The sequence below is a fragment of the Galeopterus variegatus genome, unplaced genomic scaffold, assembly GCF_000696425.1.
Source record: "Galeopterus variegatus unplaced genomic scaffold, G_variegatus-3.0.2 Scaffold2602, whole genome shotgun sequence".
Taxonomy (NCBI): domain Eukaryota; kingdom Metazoa; phylum Chordata; class Mammalia; order Dermoptera; family Cynocephalidae; genus Galeopterus; species Galeopterus variegatus.
Window position 1 is genome coordinate 205,229 of NW_007728713.1, and position 20,556 is coordinate 225,784.

At 41.2% G+C, this 20,556-nt stretch overlaps 1 protein-coding gene across 3 annotated transcripts in view; it reads right to left on the minus strand.

The window, feature by feature from the left end:
• FAM110B (family with sequence similarity 110, member B) overlaps positions 1 to 20,556 on the minus strand; it is a 118,014-nt gene that overhangs the window by 65,245 nt on the left and 32,213 nt on the right. For 2 of the 3 annotated variants that reach the window (XM_008582402.1, XM_008582401.1), the window contains one exon: positions 6,826 to 6,914. The gene's annotated coding sequence lies outside the window, so the exon portion shown is untranslated. Of the gene's footprint in view, positions 1 to 6,825; positions 6,915 to 11,704; positions 11,762 to 20,556 lie in introns of those variants that run through there. The other variant, XM_008582403.1, reaches the window with a different exon arrangement.

Consider the following 20,556-nt stretch of genomic DNA (forward strand, 5'->3'; position numbering starts at 1 on the left):
GGAACCGGTCTCCACATGGGATCCGAACCCTCGGCGGGAGCGCTGCCACGCTCCCAAGTGGAGCACTCTCCAGTGCGCTACTGGGCCGGCCCTCCACAAATGTTTTTTAATCCTCTTTAGTTTGCTAGATTCTGTGGATTCAGAGTTAAAACTCCCACGCTCAAATTGCTTACAATCTATTAGGCAGAGGTAAATGAAACTTCCTGTAACATAAATCAAGACTATGATAAGTGACTTTTATACTCACAGACTAAAAAATGTGCATGACTATGTACTCAGTCATAAGGGACTCTGTACACAGAATGTAAACTCTGAATAAACAGAGATTTAGGGATAAGAAGTCTTCACACAGGAGAGAATGTGAAGTGGGCCTTCACAGGTGAGTGGGATTTTGATGGAGTTTCTACCGGCAGGGCCGTCCTGCTGTCAGTGGTCTGTTTTACCTTCTAGAGATGTTGTTATTTTCCTTTCAATTGTGTTTTTTCCATGTCCATTAATATGTCACTCTATTATGGACATTTAAGAACTGACAATTGCTTTCTACTCTGTTATTGAATAAAAATTCTTATTTTCATGAAGGGCTTTCTGCACTAGTAAATCACCTCATTCGTCTTCAGGAAGCTGATCAGTCCACAGAGCAGTGCCGATGCTGCAAAACCATCTGAAACCTCCAGGTTTTCACCCCGCCCCCTTCTCAGTGCACCACGTGTGACACGCTTGGGAGGGGCCGCTTTATCTGTCCTCTCATCCCTTCCAGAGCTCATGTTCTTTGTTCCAAGGAAAAATTGTTCAATGAATTTATCATATAATTGGAGAGAACATACAAATGATTAAATAAAGCAAAGGATAATTTCAAGGCTACTTACAAATGTACATGGTATGTACTACATTGTGAAAAAAATCTGTGGCATGAACTACAAATTTGTTGAATGAAGATTGTGAATAAATGCCCAAATCTCTTGGATTTTGCTCAAAAAGACTTTCTTTGAAAGAAAAAAGTAACTTTTGAAATAAGCCAAGGCGCTCTTGGACTTTTTAAGAGAGGGGTTGCTAAGGCATTCCAGCAAGTGGTGGCCGTGCACCCCGCGGAGCCAGGAGCTGGAGCACAGGAGGAAAGCCACAGGGTGCAGGGCCAGGAGGGACTGTGGACTTCAAATCGCATCCACAGGTACCTGGGAGAAAAGTAACACAGTGAAAACAGCGTCTGTGAAAGAATTTGCTGTCTCCTAAAGGGGCCGCTATGGGAGTGGAGACTGGTGGCAGGTAACCTGCACACGGCTCGGTTCTGCGAGGAGCACGAGCAGGGCAGACCCTGCAGGACTCGCGCACGGCTTCCCCAGAGGACGGTCCCCTGCTGATGGCCCTGGTGGAAGCCGTCTCTCTTTGGCCAACGCACGGCTTCGGCTTCCCCAGAGGACGGTCCCCTGCTGATGGCCCTGGTGGAAGCCGTCTCTCTTTGGCCAAGGATGATAGTGAGCTCGGCTTTCATGTGCTTTAGAGAATGAGACCCGGGACTCAAGTCAAGCCACCAGGCAAGAGATGAGTACTTGGGGACAGTGATGGGCTGTGTCATGCGACGCTCTGAGAGGCAGACACTCCCCAGGGACCACACAGGCAGGCGCTGTCTGCCCTGCCCAACAGCAGGGCTTCCCGAAGAAAAGAAAATGCTGATTTGGAGTATTTAGGGGGTTTTTTGTTGCCTCTTTGAACATGGATACATTTAAAAAAATGTAACAACTGCATATTTAACACACTGTTATCCTAGGCTGTGGAAGAGAGACCAGCATGGAGAGGATACTCCAGAGCTCACTATTCACACGGTCCTGACGAGCACCGTCTCCCTGAACGTCTCTGGCTAGTCACCACACACGAACACCTTCTCAATCCACACCTTGGGACGGGAGCAGACACTTTACAGGTTGGGAAGAAAACAGGAGGGTCTTGAAATCTAGTATTTTTCCTGGCACAACTGCAATCACTGTGAATGTCTTCCTCTCTCTAGCCTGTGTCCTCTTACAGTCTTGTCCCTCATTCCTTAACTTTTTGGTCTCTTTCCTTCTCTCATTAATGAAGACTTCCAGGTTTCCATGGAATCATTCTAATATTCCACCAGACATGCATGTGTCCTTCTAACATTCCCAATTCCACCTTCCCCACTGCCCAGTTTCCTCCGCCAACCTTCCCATTGAATTTATGACCCCCTCTTTATAAAGAAATCGACCAGTGTACAAGGTCTGGTGGGGTCTGATAGAAAACCCTTGGGCAGATTTGGTTTCATACCCAGTATGTGTCTCATCACATGGTTGTCCTTTGGTCTGAGGTTTACCCTCTTTGATTCCTATTTCCCCCACATACACAATGAAGATTGTAAAGCCTTCTCTGCAGGGCAAGTGAAGACTGCAGATGAGGCACCTGGCAGCCCACACAGTGCTCACCCAGCAGCCCTTCCACAGACCAGGGGCCTGAACCCACACCATTCTTCTTTCCACTGATGTTTGTAGGAATACCAGTAACTACACTGATAATGACCCAACTTATATTGTAACAACCATTAATAATTAACAACAACAAAAACTATGCATACACAGTAATATAGAATTTGTCTTTCATTTGACTGAAAAAAATTTCAAATGTGCCAAATAATTTAATTGGTAATTTAACAATTTAAATTGTAATCTATACTTCTTAAGCTTCATAATAGATGGACATTAAATCCTCAAACTCTTTGCTATGGTTTAAATGTGTCCCTCAAAAGTTTGTATGTTGGACACTTGGCCACCATTGTAACAGTGTTAAGAGGTTGGGAATTCCTATTATGGTAATTGAAAGATAGGGCCTCTGAGAGGTGATTAGATAGTGAGGACTGTACACTCATGAATGGGGTGATCCGTTCATGGAGTAGTGGGTGTGGTTCTGATGGCTTTATAAAGGAGAGTGAATGAGGAGGTTAACTCTCTCTCTTGCTTAGCCATTGGCCATGTGACATCCCATGCTGTTGCGGAAGGTCACCCCCAAGAAAAAGGCCTTCACCAGATGTGTTCCCTGGACTTTGGACTTCTCAGCATCCAAAACGGTAAGAAATAAATTTCACTTCTTTACAAATTTCTCAGTTTCAAGTATTCTGTTGTAAACAACAAATACGGACTAATACAGTTTTGAATGTCATAATGGATGTCTTATATCCTCAAAAATAGAATTATGCTTTCTTTCTGAGTATAGGAGTATTTTCTTTTAGAGCTGGAACTACCCCTGTATCTGTCCTTACTGAAGCTGATACAATTTTTGTGAATAAGGAGAATAAAACATCTAAAATCCCAGCTACTTTTCCCAGAGTGCTCTTTCCTCTTTCCTATGCTTTCTTTCTGAGTATAGGAGTATTTTCTTTTAGAGCTGGAACTACCCCTGTATCTGTCCTTACTGAAGCTGATACAATTTTTGTAAATAAGGAGAATAAAACATCTAAAATCCCAGCTACTTTTCCCAGAGTGCTCTTTCCTCTTTCTCTTCTTTTTAAAAAAGTAGGGAGCAAGCCTCATTCCTCTGGACGTGGCCGACATTCCCAGGTTCCCGAGGAGACCTTGGTCAAGGTCAGCTGAGACAGCCTTGGAAGAGCCATACCTGATGTACTGGTAGAACCTGAGCTCTCAGACATTCTCTTTGCAAAGAGCTGACTTGTAAGAGGGAAAAGTCAGAGGTGCTGGCATGAAAGGCAGCTGAGTCATAGCAAGGCACCAGTCGTTCGTTATGCGAGACCGGCTTTAGGAAACATCGAATTGGAAAAAGCAGTGTTTGGGGAAAACTAGCACATATTTTTGATCAGGACCATTTAACAAAAAAAATGTACAAGGGTTGTTTTTGCTCCCAGCAATTTCTCAAATATCTAGCACTCACAATATAAAAGAGCAAAAATCTGTCCCAGAGAAGTTCTGAAAAAGGAAACTTTCAAGGAGAAACTGATATTCAATTGCTTAAGTTTGACTAAGATATCAAGAAACTAAAAACAGAGGAACCTTCTATCTTGTTTCCTGAAATTGCAATCACATGAATAATGCACAGAAACGGACACTTGTGTATTCCTTTAAAAATGACTTATACATACATTACTCAGGAGGTTTCATGTTCTAAAATGAAAAAACTCAAAAAAGTTTGACCAAAAGAACATTAAAAGATCATTTTATTTCAGGCTTTCATTTTCCTTTTCAGTTTCTTTAAACAAGGAACCACTTTAAAAAAGACCCAGGTTGTTTTCTAAAAACAAAGTAATCATAAATGCACTCACTGAGAGTAGTGAAAAATGTTAATGATGATAATAATACCTATGTATTCATAAGACTGCTTATCTGTAACTTGAGTTTAGAAAAGAACAAAGTTTTAATGAACCTTAAATGCAGGAACAGCCTGAAAGTTTAAAACAACTGGCTATGGATAAGAAAAAACTATGCTTTTCATAACATTTTTTAAAGCAGGAAAACTGATATAAAAACCACTCAAAGTAACTTGCACACACTGACCTGACATAATTTGAGAATTAGATATAGGGAGTAAGACATTGCCTACAACCCTGCTGACATTGTGATGAGTTACATGGTTGTGTTCTTTCTAACATTCCTGATACAGGCAGTTACTTATGCCAGGCACCTCCCATTGCTTTGTTCTGTCACTTTCCCAACACCCTTGCTGACTTGCTGTTATTCTTATTTGTCATATGGGAAACTGAGGCTCACAGAAGAAAAACAGTCTAACTCAGTCCCTCCTCATGGTTAGTAAGCAGCACAGCTGAAGTTGCACCCAGGTCTGTGCAACTGCCCAGTTTTTTCCTGGTCACTGGGGCTACAAATTCAACTGCTGTCCACAGCCTCCTGGTGAGCAGAAACACCACGTAGCTGTGTACGAGAGAGTAGGGGTGATGGGATCATGAACGGGACCAACATGTCCTGGTTTGCTTGCTCCAACTTTCCCAGTTTTAGCACTGACAGTCCTGTGTCACAGGAAAACTCCTCACTCATGGGCAAACCAGGATGGGTGAGCTCCCTATATGCAGAGTGGAGTATACAGGCCTGTCAGAAGGCATTCCCTATTAATTCCACATATGCTACGTTGCAACTCTACAACCTTAACTCTATAAGGGATGGGAGATACTGAGTTCCAGCCAACAGGAGCCCCAGGCTTTCATGTCAAGAGCTTCTTCTATCTGGCACAGAAGATAAGCAAGATGGTGATGAATTTGAGAATATAGCACTGAGGGGTGTGCTATTTGCTTTTTCTTTAATTCGTCTCTTCCTATAGAGTACAGAATTCCACCTGGCACAGGCTGGTTTTTACTTGTCAGCCTAAGTTAGGTTCTGAGGTTCTTGGAGAGTGATAACTTTCACCTTACAATATCCTGCACAATGCAATAATAATAAATGATAAAATGCATGGCATACTATCTGTAGTGGATTGAATTATGACCTCCCAAAACTCACTGGAACTTGAATTGTGTCCCCCAAGTTTTATGTATTAGAAACTTAGGTCCCACTGTGACTGTTAACAGGCCAGGAAATCCTATTATGGTAATTGAAAGGTGGAGACCTGAAAGGGTAATTGGATTGTAGGACCATGAAGTAGTGAATGGATTAAAAATGGTGGTCAGGGGTGTGGTTCTGAGGGCTTTAAAGGAGAGTCTGTCTCTCTCTCTCTTGCTCTCTCTGCTTCCATCATCTTGCAAAGGTGAGACACCTGGGTCACTGTTGTCACCACCAGATGGACTTTGGACTTCCCAACCTCAGAAACTTTAAGCAATAAATTTTGTTTTCTTTATAAATCACCCAGTTGCAGGTATTTTGTTATAAGCAACAAAAACGGACTAATACACTATCTAAGAAATGATACGTTACAAACAGAAGGCAACTATGCTCACCACTAGGCCACCGAGGAAGTACATTACAAACGGATGCTGGAGAAGGCTGTCAGACCAATCAAAACATGTGGTCACTGGAAACATGGGCACCCAGTCTCATGAGGGTTGATCTTTATAACTCTTCAACTTGCAGCAGATATAAGTGAACTAGAGAGTTGCCTCCCATTTTCCTAAACGTTCCTGACTTCCCCTTTTGGTGGTACTGAACTCCCAGCACCTCCGTAAGAGGGGGCAACCAACTGGACCATGACCACTGTTCATCCACTTCCTCAGCTCCTTCATAGGAGTGGGTCTGGCTGCAGGAAGAGACCTGGAAAGGATGTTTCCAGGCTCTGCATCAGCTTGTGGAAACAAGGAAAGAATCCCGGGAGTGGTGTGGATGTGGACAAAGCACCTGTGCATTCCCAGGTCTGCTGACCTGGAGGTCCTCCAACCCCTACCCTGCCCTCTGGTCTCAGCTCCTGGGCTGGTATTTAGGTTCTGCCATCTTGACTTTGTCTCCCTTGTGAGACCATCCTGCAAAGATTTCTCCCCACCACCAAACCCCTGGTGCCCTTGCCGGTGACCCCACCCCACCATCTCATTCCCCAACCACAGATGAGCGACTTCTCACTAAAGTGTTAGGATGTTCATTTTTTAAGTTGTCTTCAAATCCATGCACATATGGCTAACAAACCATAGCAACAGCAGATATGCAGAAGGTGTATCATGGATCTTCCTGGAAAAGCAAATCTCCATCACTGGTATTTCAGTCCTGGCAAGAACCTCAAAGATGGGGACTCCTGTTTTGTTTTGGTTTTTTTTGTGCCAGAGAGCAAAATATCTGAAACATCAGTTTCTATGTCCTAATGCAATAATGACATAGGTTTTCACAGAGAATCAATACCTTCTGCTTAAAATGGATCAAAGCAAAGCAATATACTTACCTGAAGGGGGAATGAACAATTTATGGACAGCAGGCAGAGGTCACTGGGAAGCTTTCCTTTCCTAAAGTGCTCTCTGTAGCAGGAAATATCTAAAATCAAAGAAAAAAAGATCACTATTGCTTTTTTATTTGACGAAAATAAGCAGGCTATTAAATACATTTAGCAAGAGAAAACAGTAATTCTTTTAAAATTGGTCAATACATCTTTAAAAAAAATAGACAGCAAATATGTCAGTAAACCAAAATGTATTTATTTCTACATTCTTCATTTAGAAACTAAGTATTTTACTTACTTCAACTATTGGTTTTTTTGTTTTTTGTTTTTTTAGAGGAGACATCTAACCACAGACAGCAATTATATGGAAAGAATAACAAGATCAAGTTGTGAGAAGCCACATAAATGATGTTTTACATTTCCAGAACTGTGATAGAGTGTAGGCATTTCGAAGGGCCTTAGAGCCCACCAGGAACACTATCTGCAGAACAGGAAACTGAGGCACCACTCAGCTGTCTGAGGCAGAGCTCTCGACTGTTGCAGGAGCACCCTTCATCTGCACTGTAGCACTCCCAAGCCAGAAACCATTCATTCATTCATTCATCCATTCATTCAACAGGAACTGACTGAGCACTTTCAATGGACCAAGTACCTCAAGGCACTGGGGCTTAAGACTTAAAATCTCTGACTTTGTGGAGTTTACATTCCAGAGAAGTAAGCCTTCTAAGGGCTCTACTTGAGCAAAACCCCGTAGGCAGTGAGTGAACAAGCCATGGGCTATTCAGGGAAGCACAGTCCAGGTAGAGGGAGCAGCCAAGGCAGAAGCTCTCCTGGGTGTGCAGGGAACGCAGGGGGTCTGTGTGGCTGGGGAGGGTGGGGAACAGTGGCCACGGTGTGGCGGTGGATGCACTAAGCAATGGAGAGCAGGTGGTGTAGACACGGAAGCTGATTAAGGTCAGAACCTTCGAGAACAACTACATAAAAGGTGGGTAGCAAAGAAGAAGCCTGGGAAGGAACAAATCAGAGAGAAGGACAAGAGAAAGGAGCTGTTTCCTGGCAGTGAGCAGGGTCTGGGAGCTGCTGGCACAGGCAACACTTAGCCCCAAGGGGGAATACCTCCAACTCAGCCAGGGGGTGGGGTAAGGACAGCGGGAAGTCAGTGTAGAAGCCTGACTATATAATGAGGAGGATTTCCTGACAGCAGGCCCTGCATAAGTGGAAATGCAGCATCTGTTCTCAAGTAGAGATTTTACTGGTGGCAAGACGTAATGACGCTTAAAGTTAACCTCCTGTTCCAAATTTGGGAAGATTTAAGAAATATCTAAATCCAATTTTATATATAACAAAAGCAGATGTTTTAATCGTGGTAAGGTGAAATGCAAGTGTTTTAATCCAAGCCCGAGTTTTACAAGCTTTCTTAAATGAGCTCAAGAAAATAAATGACTTTCAAGGGTCTATAGGCATCCAGGAGCAAATGATAATTCCTGCCAATGCAAATAGTTCCAAAAGTAATCACCAAATTACTTAGAGTACAACGGTATTGAAAGTGTTTTGTGATTCCCCTAAGATGCATTTCTAAATTATTGGATATATTAAAAAATTTCAAATCCTATGTGATATAAATCTATTAAAGATAAAAATATTTTCATGCAACCATGTTGTAATGTGTTTTGAGAAGAGTTAGTAGGGGGAAGAAGAGAAATGATACTTTATTATATGTCAGAAATAAGAGGACTTGGTAAAACTTAAAGTCAGTACAAAATAGGAAACAGATCTGTGGCCACACCACCTCCTACATAACATTAACAGTAGTATGTATGGTGTCAAGACAGACAGAAAGTCATAAGCTCTGGACTGGGCATCATCTCTCTCCTGAGTCCTTCCTTGGCCTCCCTCACCCCTTTCTAAAGAACTGGTCGCCCCACCTTGGTATCACCGAGCAAGGTGTCTCTGTCTGTTCCTTGCACCCATATTATTATTTATTTAGCTATTTGTCTTCCTCAGTAGGTGCTTCTCGCAGGAAGGGACTGTGGCTACTATCTTTCTCTCAATAAAGCTTATTACAGTCTAGCATATGGTGGCTCATGATTAGAGAATACAATAATAAAAGAAAAAATAACTACATTTAGATGAAAGGCCTAATATCTCTTAAAATACTTTTCCAATCCAGGCAACCTTGGGAAGGTCAACCCTGAAATATTTATCAGTTGCTAATGACAGATCTCTCAGTTTTTCTGCTATCACAGATGCCCAAGTGACCACGCATGAAGCCAGCTACAGGTATCACTCTGGAACTCTTAACATCCTACATGCTGTTGTTACATGCCTTTGCTCCGTCCTTTTTACAGTTATTCTGCAAACCTTGTTCAGTCTACTTGCTTTGTGGCACATTGTATTTTACATGGAATGACTTTCAGATTTTAAACTGATTGCCACTTTTCCTGTTGTAATTATAAGCCCCTAGGAGAAAAAGAAAGTTATCCCTTAAACAGATAATGTTTTAATTTTATGATAGTCTATGTTTATGTTCCTGCTGATAGACCTATTTTTGATTGGTCAGAAATGTCATTCTCTCATCAGTAAAGAGCTATGGAATTATAAGGAGGAGAAAGAACAAAATTTTAAAGTGTCCAAGAAATTTATTTTTATTTTCTTGTCTCAGAAATATGTAAAGATTCCTCATAGTGTAGTAAAAAAAAAAAAAAGCAAGTTACAATCTGATGTACCTGAAGATAACAGTGCATATTTTGCTTACTTTGCAAACACATAAATACCATTTATTTAGTCCTGTTATAAAAATGCCCCTTCAGTATATGTTAAAAGGCCCTTTGGGATATCATAACACCAGTGCATTATACAATACACACGTACATTTCTATTAAAGTGTTTAAGAAGTTCCTCCTCCACACAGAAAGGCTCTACACAGATCCAGCCCTTGAGAAGTGACATCCCTTAGAACTACTTCCCACGGCTGTCTGGGACACAGCTCCACAGGGCTCTGCTCACAAAGGAGGTCTATGCAGTCTTTACAACTGTCCAATCCTTGGGCAGTGGAGAAAAGAAAGGACAACAGGAAATTTACTTTTAAGGCAGACTACTTCTTACAAATTCTCCAAGAATTTGGAGAGTGCTTCAGGGAGTACTTCTGAAGTATTTCAGGACATTGAGAGAGAGAGAGAGAGACTATCAGGGAATTGCTTCAACTCCCCCTTCCCAATGACAGTCCAGGCCTAACTGTTGACCCGCAGCAAGGGAGCACGTCAGGCGGAGAATGATGGGGTGAGATAGGAGGAGTCTGCACGTCCGAGGAGGGGCCAACGCGCTCGGGCTGCGCCGCCTGCGGTGGGACCGAGGCGCGTCTGCATCAAGACGGCCCGCGGGGCACGGAGTAGAACGCCCATCCTCGTGTCCCTTTCCCCACGCACGTGTCTCAAAACGGTACACACCTCCGGCTGCTCCAGTCACAGAGACACCGTATTACAAGTAACGACTTCCAAACTTGCTTATTGCAGACGGTGCTCTATCACAATACACGGCAAATTTTCCCAATAGTCCTCTTTACCCCCGCTGAGCACTGTTACCTGAGTGGGCTTTTACGTGGGATGATTTATTACCCCCAGGACGGACAAGGGCGGGACCGTGGGGTGGGGGAGCGAGGCACAGTTAGTATCCTGAAGTTTCCCTCTGCCGGAGATCACACAGAACCCTTTAACCAGGATAGAGCTCCAGATCAGAGCAGTTACTTTAACAAAATAGGTAAACTGCAGTGTTTGGCTGGAAAGGGGCAGGGAAAGAGTTCTTGACGGCATTCAGAGATCAGCAGGGCTCCCCGCTGACAGCAGACGCATGGTGGCAGCCAGCCAGCCCTGGGACTGGTGACTCAATACACAAGTTTCTGTGGACTCCACACTCAGATATGGAAGGACATCAATTTTTAAGTTTGAGGACTAAATGGAAGCAGGGCTCTTTTGGCATAAAATAGGACTCTGGAAAAAGGCACACCCAGAAGCAAAAACTCGCTCAGGCTGCATTTGTTTGTGTTTTTGAACCCCAGTCTTGCCCATTGAAAATATTTTTCCTTCAGAATGTACCATCTTTATTACAGAATTTAAGATCATTTATTGTTAGATTTGGAAAATAATCCAGGGAGCCATTAATAGAAATAAAAAATGTTGTCAAATAGTAGTCAAAGTAAGCAGTAAGAACCCCACCTTCTTGTGATTTCATTTAAACTCCAAAAGCAACGTACTGTTAAACAAAGCCATGAGTCAAAAATTTCCAGTTTAGGCACAGCCAAATATGCACTTCAACTATTTTTAGCAGAATGGGATATGTGAACACTCTCTATATTAAAAAGGCTTAATGAAAACTACAAAAGGTGAGACAAAGAACACCATCCAAAATGAAGGCTGCACACATCTTTGAAGAAACAATAGCACATTACTTCCTTCTGCTAAGACGCTGCTTCTCCTGCTAGAGTCGCTGCCCTGTCCTAATTAAAGTGTTTCACTATATTCTCCTTGATCGATTGTTATTCAGGGAGTCTGGACGCAATGCAAACAAAGTCGGCTGGGTACCGGAACGCACCTACAAAGACACCTCAATTGAGGGAACATCGGGCTTTCTAAAGCAGAAGAGAACCAATAAGAATCACTCCCAAGCACATGCACTCCTGAATCCAGGTAGAAACAATATTCCTTCGTGAATAAGGTTAAGCTGTTTACCAGGCAAGCCTTCTCCCTGGGAGAATGCATTTTAGTACGGAGTGCTGAAGTACCCATGATATTAACAAAGAAGGATCAAATTAAACAGATGACACGATGAACACGCTTCATTTCATGCATGGCCGTGTTTTCCATGGGAGATAAAGACTTAAAGTAATTACCATGAACTGAGACCCCTTCACCGACCTCCTGCTGCAGCTGGCGTTGTATAACCAAGGATCTTCTACAACAAAGACAACGCCTTCTCTTCGGTGCCTTATTCCTTCTTTAACGTTCCCAGCAGGGCACCTCACCGTTGCAAGAACACAGCACAGTACCTCTGTATCTATGTCTCTAATGCAGCATAAAGATTACTGTGGAAACCTATCACAGGGGCGAGCAGCACCACCAGCAGCCAATGAAGAGAAGGCACATGCAGAAGCCAGCACATGCTCTCTGAGGCACAGGCTGTCACCAGCATTTAGCAGGCTGCTAATCTAATTATAGCTAGTTTGCTAGCACCAAGCTAGTGGAGCAAAGCACAGGAGCAAATTAAATTTTAATAAATTAAACCCCACAGACAAAATCACCTTGATTTCCTGTCATTTTGAGGATTAATGTGTCACCTTATAAACTCAAAGTGATTTTTAAAGTGCAGCCTTATTTTTCCCCCAATCTAGAGTAACGAAGAGTGGTTAAATCAAGGTAAAGGACAACACTATCAGCTTACTTAAGCTTAACAAATTCCAGCGCTGAGAAGTAAATAATAAAATCGACATCATGAAAATATCAGGTGGCAGTGCTATAAAATCCCAGTCCCACTTTATTTACTCTGATTAGCAATTTACCACTTATTTGTCATAAAGAGCTAATTAATCTCTCTTCAAAATACCATCCACAGTGGAAAAGTGAAAATCAAGGTGTCAAAAATCATAACCTCGACTACGCTGATTAATAATAATTCATAGCTACAAGGGACAGAAAAGAGATCTCAGAAGTCATTGTAAAAGCAAAAATTAAAGAAATTTACCCCCTGCACAATTTAATGGCAAAATTAGTTCTAGAAGCCAAATCCTGTGAGAGGCAGTCTGATGTGTAGGTGAAAAGCATGCATTCCAACAGCCAGACTGCCTGGGTTTAAGTTCTGGATCCACCACTTGGGCTGTGTGACCTTGGACAAGTAACTGAACTTCTCTGTGTCTCAGAGACAATAATAGAGACACCTAGAAGGGTTGCTGACAGTAAGTTGTAAGTACTTAGCACTGCCGGAGTGGTTTCTACGTGAGTTCTAAATTAAGCTGTATTTAATAGTAGTGTTCTTATCACTGCTCCATATTGTCTACCTTCCTTCCCAGTATCACAGTACTCAAAAGAAGTACCTAGACATTTCCCCACTGCACAGCTTTGCCAGAAGCATCATTTACAAGTAGTGAATGATGACGAGCTAATGGCAGACTTGATTAATGTCACAGGGAGCCATTATTGGTTCCCACTGCAGTGGGGCAAATTATTTCACCTACTTCTATTTGGATATATAATAGTCACCACTTTCATCTGATTCTATATGAACTATACTTAAAAGGAATTTTCAGGAAATTATGGATTTATAATTCTATTTCATTAATGATTTTCAGTATAGATTAAATGATATACATTTCAAAAAGTGTTTTCTATGGAATATAAATTGAGGGAAGTTTGCAGTGAGGAGTTGTATTAAATTCAAAATGATAAATTTATGAGAAAAGGGGAGAGAATTCAGCTAGTCAAATGCATCTTTCAGCCTTGAGACTTATTTATGTATTTGTTTTCCCTTAAAGTCATTTATTTTTCTTCTCAATATGTTTTACAGAATTAACAGTCCTGGGCTGATACTAATCAAATCTGTTAATCTGTTAAGTTTATTTTTGTAATTCCCAGAAATTGGTATGTTCTTCCAGTCAAGTTCCAATCCAATGATACAATGCAAACTTCTCATTTCTGTAATTTTTTCTTTTGATTTTTTTAGTTGAAAATCTTTACCAAAAGCTGTCACGCTCAACAGGCATTATGATTGCTCCAAAGAGCAAATATTACCTGGGATTCATCAGTAGCCATGGAAAAGGAATACCGACAAAGGGGCATTTTATCCTTCAATCTTTGGGTGCCACAACCATAGGGAAATAACCAGTGAAGGGAATGGCGTGGTCCATAAACTCCAAGGGAAAGCAGAGAAACTAAGGGTCCATAAATTCACAAGTGAAAAACCGTGTAGAACTGCAGACACATACACAAACTCTGTAAGAACAGGATGGAGACGAGTTTACTAAGAGAGAGATTGCTGCGTGTGCCACCATAATTGCTACCGTAATTAAAGCGCAACCACCATTATCAGGAGGTAAAACTCGAAGAATTGGCTGAAAAACCGTGTAGAACTGCAGACACATACACAAACTCTGTAAGAACAGGATGGAGACGAGTTTACTAAAGAGAGAGATTGCTGCGTGTGCCACCGTAATTGCTACCGTAATTAAAGCGCAACCACCATTATCAGGAGGTAAAACTCGAAGAATTGGCTCCAGTGATTTGGCCTAAGGCACAGCCCCCTGGAGGCTGCCAGGATACAGACTAGTAACACTTCTAGGCATTTCTCTAGGAAACATCTAACAGCTTCTCCTTTCCTCTTCATTTAACAGACTGCTAGCCCAAAATAGGCACTAAAAAGCTGTTTGATTAATTCTTTCCACGCCTGTTTTGTATAAGACATTAAACAGACACTTAGAGAAGAAAGCTACTGTCCCTTCTTAGATCTTCTCTTTCAATGTGCTCATACCCAATATTTGTTTTGAAACTGAGTAACAAAAATTCATTGATCATCTTTCTTACCGCCACTGTGCTAGTGGGGCCTATATACATATATATTTACATATATACACACAAATAAGCGCTCTTGTCTCTGAACTTCTATTAACTCATCCTTGATTCTGAAAAATCATCTTTTCATTCAGTGAATAGTTTTGAGCACCTACTCTATTCAAGGACTTGTGCTGGACCCTGGGAACACTGCGGGAAGTAGGACAGAATTCTGATCCCTGATGGAGCTTCCATCCTAATGAGACAGACAATCATGAAGAGATTAATTAACAAGTGAGTAGTAATGAGCGGGTAAGCTGCAGCACAGTGCAGGATGTTGTGAAAGCACACGAGTGGGGTGGAGGGTCTGGCTGGGCTGAAGGCAGGCTTCCTGCTTCCCTAGCTGAAGTGTGGGTAGGGACCTCCAAGAGCCATGAAGGTCATGGAGAGGCCAGCAGAGGCCAGAGGATGCAGGAGGGAGGGGAGAGGGAGACACAACAGCACACACAAGAGGAGGAAAAGGGTTTGGCCCAGGCCCTTCGGAAGTCTGGCCGCCGATTCATTCCTTCTAGATCTCCTTTCTAGTAACAGAATCCCATTATCCTCCAATTTGGAACCATCACCTACCGTTCCTGGCCCAGAGGACAGGAATGTGTACGCTTTACATTTGCTGCATGGATTTCTTCAAATTCTGTTCTGACTTTCCAACCTTTCCTTGGAAAGGAAAGCACGTGGCCTGTGTTTCAAGAATTTTCATACAGAACTCTGTAATGGTTTTCTCCCCTTGGAAAAGAAGTGAGGTCTCACGCACTAAAAACAACTCTATTTAAACCCAGGGCTCTGAGATAACTTTACACTGGTTGGGAGTGTCTCAGTTTCAGTTGTCCATCAAACTCCACCTTGCTGAGAATGGCCCAGGAGAGCTGGTTCTGCTCTGATGAACAGCAACAGGCTTGGGAGGGAGGTCCCCCACAAGCTGGGCCACCACACTGATGTTTACCCCATGTGGCTGGAGGAGAGACTGGCTCAGGAGAGAATTTCATGGAGGCTTGCTTTGAATGGCTAGTAGGTGCTGCCATGTCAAGGAACAGCAGCTGTACCCTGGGCTGCCTTGGGCTGTCTGATGGCCACCAACGCACTGGTCTGTCTATGAACTGAAGATCTCACACAGACACCCAGAGGGACTTCCCAGGAACTACACACAACCCTTGCGTGGCTGCGCAGCATGAGTTGATGGTGCTCGACCACAGTGCTTGGACACATTGTCCTCCTGGGGCCACCTTTTCCCATTTCCCTGGGCTACTTTCCTGATGTCTTTACATGATCTCAGCCTCTCTTGCCATTTGTCATCCCAACCTGCCCAATGGACTGATGCAGTCAGTACTCTGGACTTTGAAATGGCTTTATTATAGGTCCATATTGCACCAGGATTGTCCCAGTAATGCCCGTGTAACCAAGAACATAGCTGGAAACAAGAAGTCACATGGCAGAAAAAGGGCAAAATAATTTCTTAGGTGTGGGACTAACCCTTGAAAAAAATCTATGCAGACAAAATTTATATCTGATATGTCTCTTTCCCTTCCTGCACCCTTTTCCTAACATCTAACACCCTGTCCCCAGGATGCAAATGGACCAAGAGCCCACAACTTGACAGGCCACATAGGCCCCCAAACTTACCCACCTCCTGAAACTACTTAGGCAGCCCCTTGTCTCCCTATCAGAAAATTTGACCCCTATTTACACTGGGGTAATATTTTATAAGAAGTACAAGACGCTGGCCCTGGAGGTAAGCACCTGAACTTGCTAACTGATGATGCATAAGTAAAATTAATGCAATATTATGAAGTTATTAAAAAGTGATTATTATAGAAGAATATTTATTAAATAGAAATATAGCAGAATATTAGGTGAGAGCCTTAAATCAACGTACACTAGGATTCCATTATTGTTAAAATTCTGTCTGTGCATATATACATATCCTGTGAAAACGCACATAGAAAAGTTCTAGGGCAAAGCTACAATGGCAATAGTTTTTATCTCTGCATGGTAGAGATGGCTGACCTGCCTGAATTGTTTAATTTTCCTACTGTGTCATTACTAACACTTAATATAAATTGTTTATAAAAACTTTATATTTTTTCCCCACTCCCAACCAAGGAAAAGATAAAACTGTGAGTGGCACATTTTTAGTGAGTCGTCCCTCTACAGTCTCAGTCTTGGAGCTTTCTGCCATCTCATGTCCCAGTCATCTGATCTGGCCTACCGCCAGTCTACATGGTGCAGCTCAGCTCTGTCAACTAGCTAGTAAGTGGCAGCATCTACAAACAGGATTTTGATGTGCCAACCGTTCCGAGCCATCGGTCAAATCCACTAGGTTGGGAAGCAAAAGTTCAACTTGGAACTGTTGGCCAATTTGCTGATTATTATTAGACATCAGGGCAAGCCTGTGTTGGCACCGGTATCAGTCCTCATTTCTAAGGAAAGCTCAGATATTTTGACTCTGTTATTTGGACAATTCTCTCCTTTTACCTAAAGACTTCTTATACAGGTAGAAGATATGGCCAGAATCAAACGTCTGCAAACAAGCCAATAAGTTTAAGTGAAGGGGAGAATGGAAAATTATTTCTTTGGATATAAAGTTAAACACACAAGCATGATTCAAGATTAACTGGAACCTTGGGAAGTTTCTGAAGCTTTAAAGGTTGTTACCACTATAGTGGGGATCGAGTTTAAAATAAAGTAAAGCAAAAATATTATATTTCGGGGTGTCTGATTATATTTTTACTTCCACAGTTTAAAAAAATCTTGTGAATCATAGCTCAGTATCGTTAATAAGGAATGGTTCAATGAGCCTGTCAGAAAAATATTTCCATTTATATGTGTATATTTTAAAGGTAATTTTATCATATCTAGGGACCAATCTTTTAAGTTCCACAATAGAAATTAACGTGCAAATGGGATTTAACAGAAATTGGCCTTGAAGCAAACTGAGCTCTATTCATCTATACCATTAAGTATGTAATTACCTATAAAGTTAAGACTTTTTTCCTACTGAAAATAATCATGTCTTAGTTTCTTTTCAGAATGTAAAGTTTTTCTTGAACAGTGACTATTTTTCTGTATCGAGATTTCCTATATTTCTCCTGTTTCTATTTACACACAATAATATATGCAGAGATCATTTTCTATGCTCCTTTACAGCAAAAAAACCCCCAATTTTTCATTACATAATCCTGTTAAAGGCAAGGACAATAATTACGGGACCTTTTTTTATTTCAGGGGTGTTATTCTCCTGGAGAGTTTACCACTCAGTGATTTTAACAGAAAAAAAGTGTCCTTCAAGAATGAGAAAGACATTATTTGAAGAAAAAGAATCCTTTGAAAATATGAACATCATAAGAGTTACTAAATAAAGAAGAAAATCTGTGCCATTTATTTAAGGTTCTTTCTTGGGTTAACAATTTATGCTTTATGGACACACACAAAAAGTGATTCCTCCAAACGTTGCTGGAACAGTGTGTAAACCTCTAGTGATATTTGAAAGTCATTTTCACAGATGCGGGTTCTCTCTATGTAGGGCACCTTTTCTAAGCACAGTATCAGTGTATCAGTGAACAAGCCATGGGAAAGATAAGTTTTGTCACTATTTATTTTTACTGTGCATATGCTATTATAGCTTTGATTTGAAGGACATTGAGTCACCTTAAGGAAACTTTCTTGGGTTTCTCTTACTTTATTTTCAAAGTCAGATTACAAGCTAATTTTAATTTCAAGTATTCGATTACATTCACCCTGAATGACTGCTCATGATCTTTACCAAGCCAGTGCTACCATTCAGAGAGAAGCTATTTTAATTCCACTGCAGGCAGGTCTTCTAATGTAGGGGAGAGTTTAAATTCCTCTTACAAGGAATAGCATATGATGAATGTTTTTTGTAATAAAGTATGAGTCAAGCCTGCACAAGCAGTTTGCATACTAAATTACATAGAAAGCTTTTAAATTAATGTCTCAGAAATGTTCTGTAATAGGAATAAATGGCACAAAGTACCTAACAGATGAGTGGAAAAGCACTACGGGAGTCCAGAGGGCAGAGACGGGAACTGCCCACCTGGTATCTTGTTGGTATTTTGCACATTTTACAGACTAAAGAAGGTTTTATAGTTCCAATTATCTTCCCCCAAAGGGTAAGCATGATCTTCACGTTTATTCCTATTGTTTAAGAACAAAAACAATTTGAATATGTGAGGTAAGCCAGGCTTTAAAAAGATGGTACCTGGTGTTCCATTATACTTAAGACATTATACTGTGTGTGTGTGGCAGGGGGGTGCTCTTAGTTAATTTCATTTTATCAACAGTGGGCACAGCTCGTCCAACACAGAATAAAGTGGATCCTGGCTTCTCTGAGTGAAGGCCTTCCTCCTCCATCAGTATCGACGGGTGGTCAAGCCAATGAGAAAGAATGCTCCAACTCTCGTCCTTGAGATGCCCTAGGTGACAGAGCCAGGGCCCTGCACTGATGCGCAGGGTCTCCTTCCTCAAACCCCAGCCTGGGATGGGATGAGGAAGGGAAGACAGAGAAGGGAGATCTTTTTTGATTTGTAATTACCACTTTTCTTAAAATGTCCTCGTTTTCAGCAATGGAACTTACACAGAATTTCTTCTATGTCCTTTTTCTTTTTGCAAAATAATTTCTGTTCTCCCAAAATGTACTGCATGGTGTGTACCTTTTGGGAGGATGTATTTTACCGGAAAAAAAATATTCTCTTGGCAACCAAGAAAAACCTATACTAAAAGCACTGTCTTTTAAAATATTTGTTGGTCTCAGCTGTGTGAAATTAATTGGGATTTCAGTTAGAATCTATCTTCCTTTTCAATTTACTAGTCTGTGCTCACTCATGCCTTCATACATATTTCTTTTCAGCATTATTCTCTGACCTACATTGCAGTGAAATGGAATGTACTGCACCAAATTTTTCAAATCTGAACAAACTGAAGTCATCCAACTGCATAACACATTCCACCTACAAATTCAATGTCAGAATCATGTATTAGTGATGTTCTGCATTTTGTGGAAATGTGAGCCACTGTGAGGAATCCAGATAGGTCGGTCTTCTGTGTTCCAGATAAGGAAATCCTCCTCCTCCTCATGATGGAAGACTAAGCTGTTCATAAAGACATGGTAAACCCAACATGGTGGTGATAATAACAATAATCACACCGATGAAAGAGAAGAGAGAGTCTAACAATAGATCCATGATAAGGAAATCCTCCTCCTCCTCATGATGGAAGACTAAGCTGTTCATAAAGACATGGTAAACCCAACATAGTGGTGATAATAACAATAATCACACCGATGAAAGAGAAGAGAGAGTCTAACAATAGATCCATATATAAATATGTACAATTGATTTTAGACAAAGGCACTCAGACAATTCAGTGGAAAAGAAAAGAAATTTCAACAAATGATGATGAAACAATTAAATATCCATTTGGAAAAAATAGTAAACTCTGACCCCTACCTCACACCAAAAAAATCAACCTGAGATAGATCACAGATCTAAAAGTTAAAAACTAAAGCTATAAGGAATCTAGGGGAAAAAAGAGAATATTTTTCAAACTTGGAGTAGGTAAAATTTTTCTAGAGCTACAAAAACACCAACTGTAAAATGAGTAATTCATAAATTGGTCTTCAAAAAAATTAAAATATCTGCTTATCAAATAACACTTAAGAAAATGAAAAGGCAAAATATTAAATGGGAGAAAATACTGAACACCCAACACACATACCAGAAAAAAGACTTTTAGCCAGAAAAAATAAAAAATTCCTACAAATCAGTAACAAAAGGACAACAATCTAACTTTAAAAAAGAGCAAAACAGCTGAACAGACACTTCACAAAAAAAGAAATAAGATCTATAAGTACATGAAAAGACACTCAGCATTATTAGTCATCAGTGAAATGCAAATTAAAAGCATAATAAGACACTATTTCATAGCCACCTAGATTGCTAAAAGTAAAAAGGCAGTAACAAATGTTGGCAAAGATGTGGAACAACTGTATCTCTCATCATGCACTGCTAGTGGGAAAGCTTGACAGTTTCTTAAAAAGTAACCCAAACACTGACCCACTGACCCAGCAATCCTACTCACTGTACTACCCAAGATATATGAAAACATACATCCACCGAAATACTTACTCAACAAT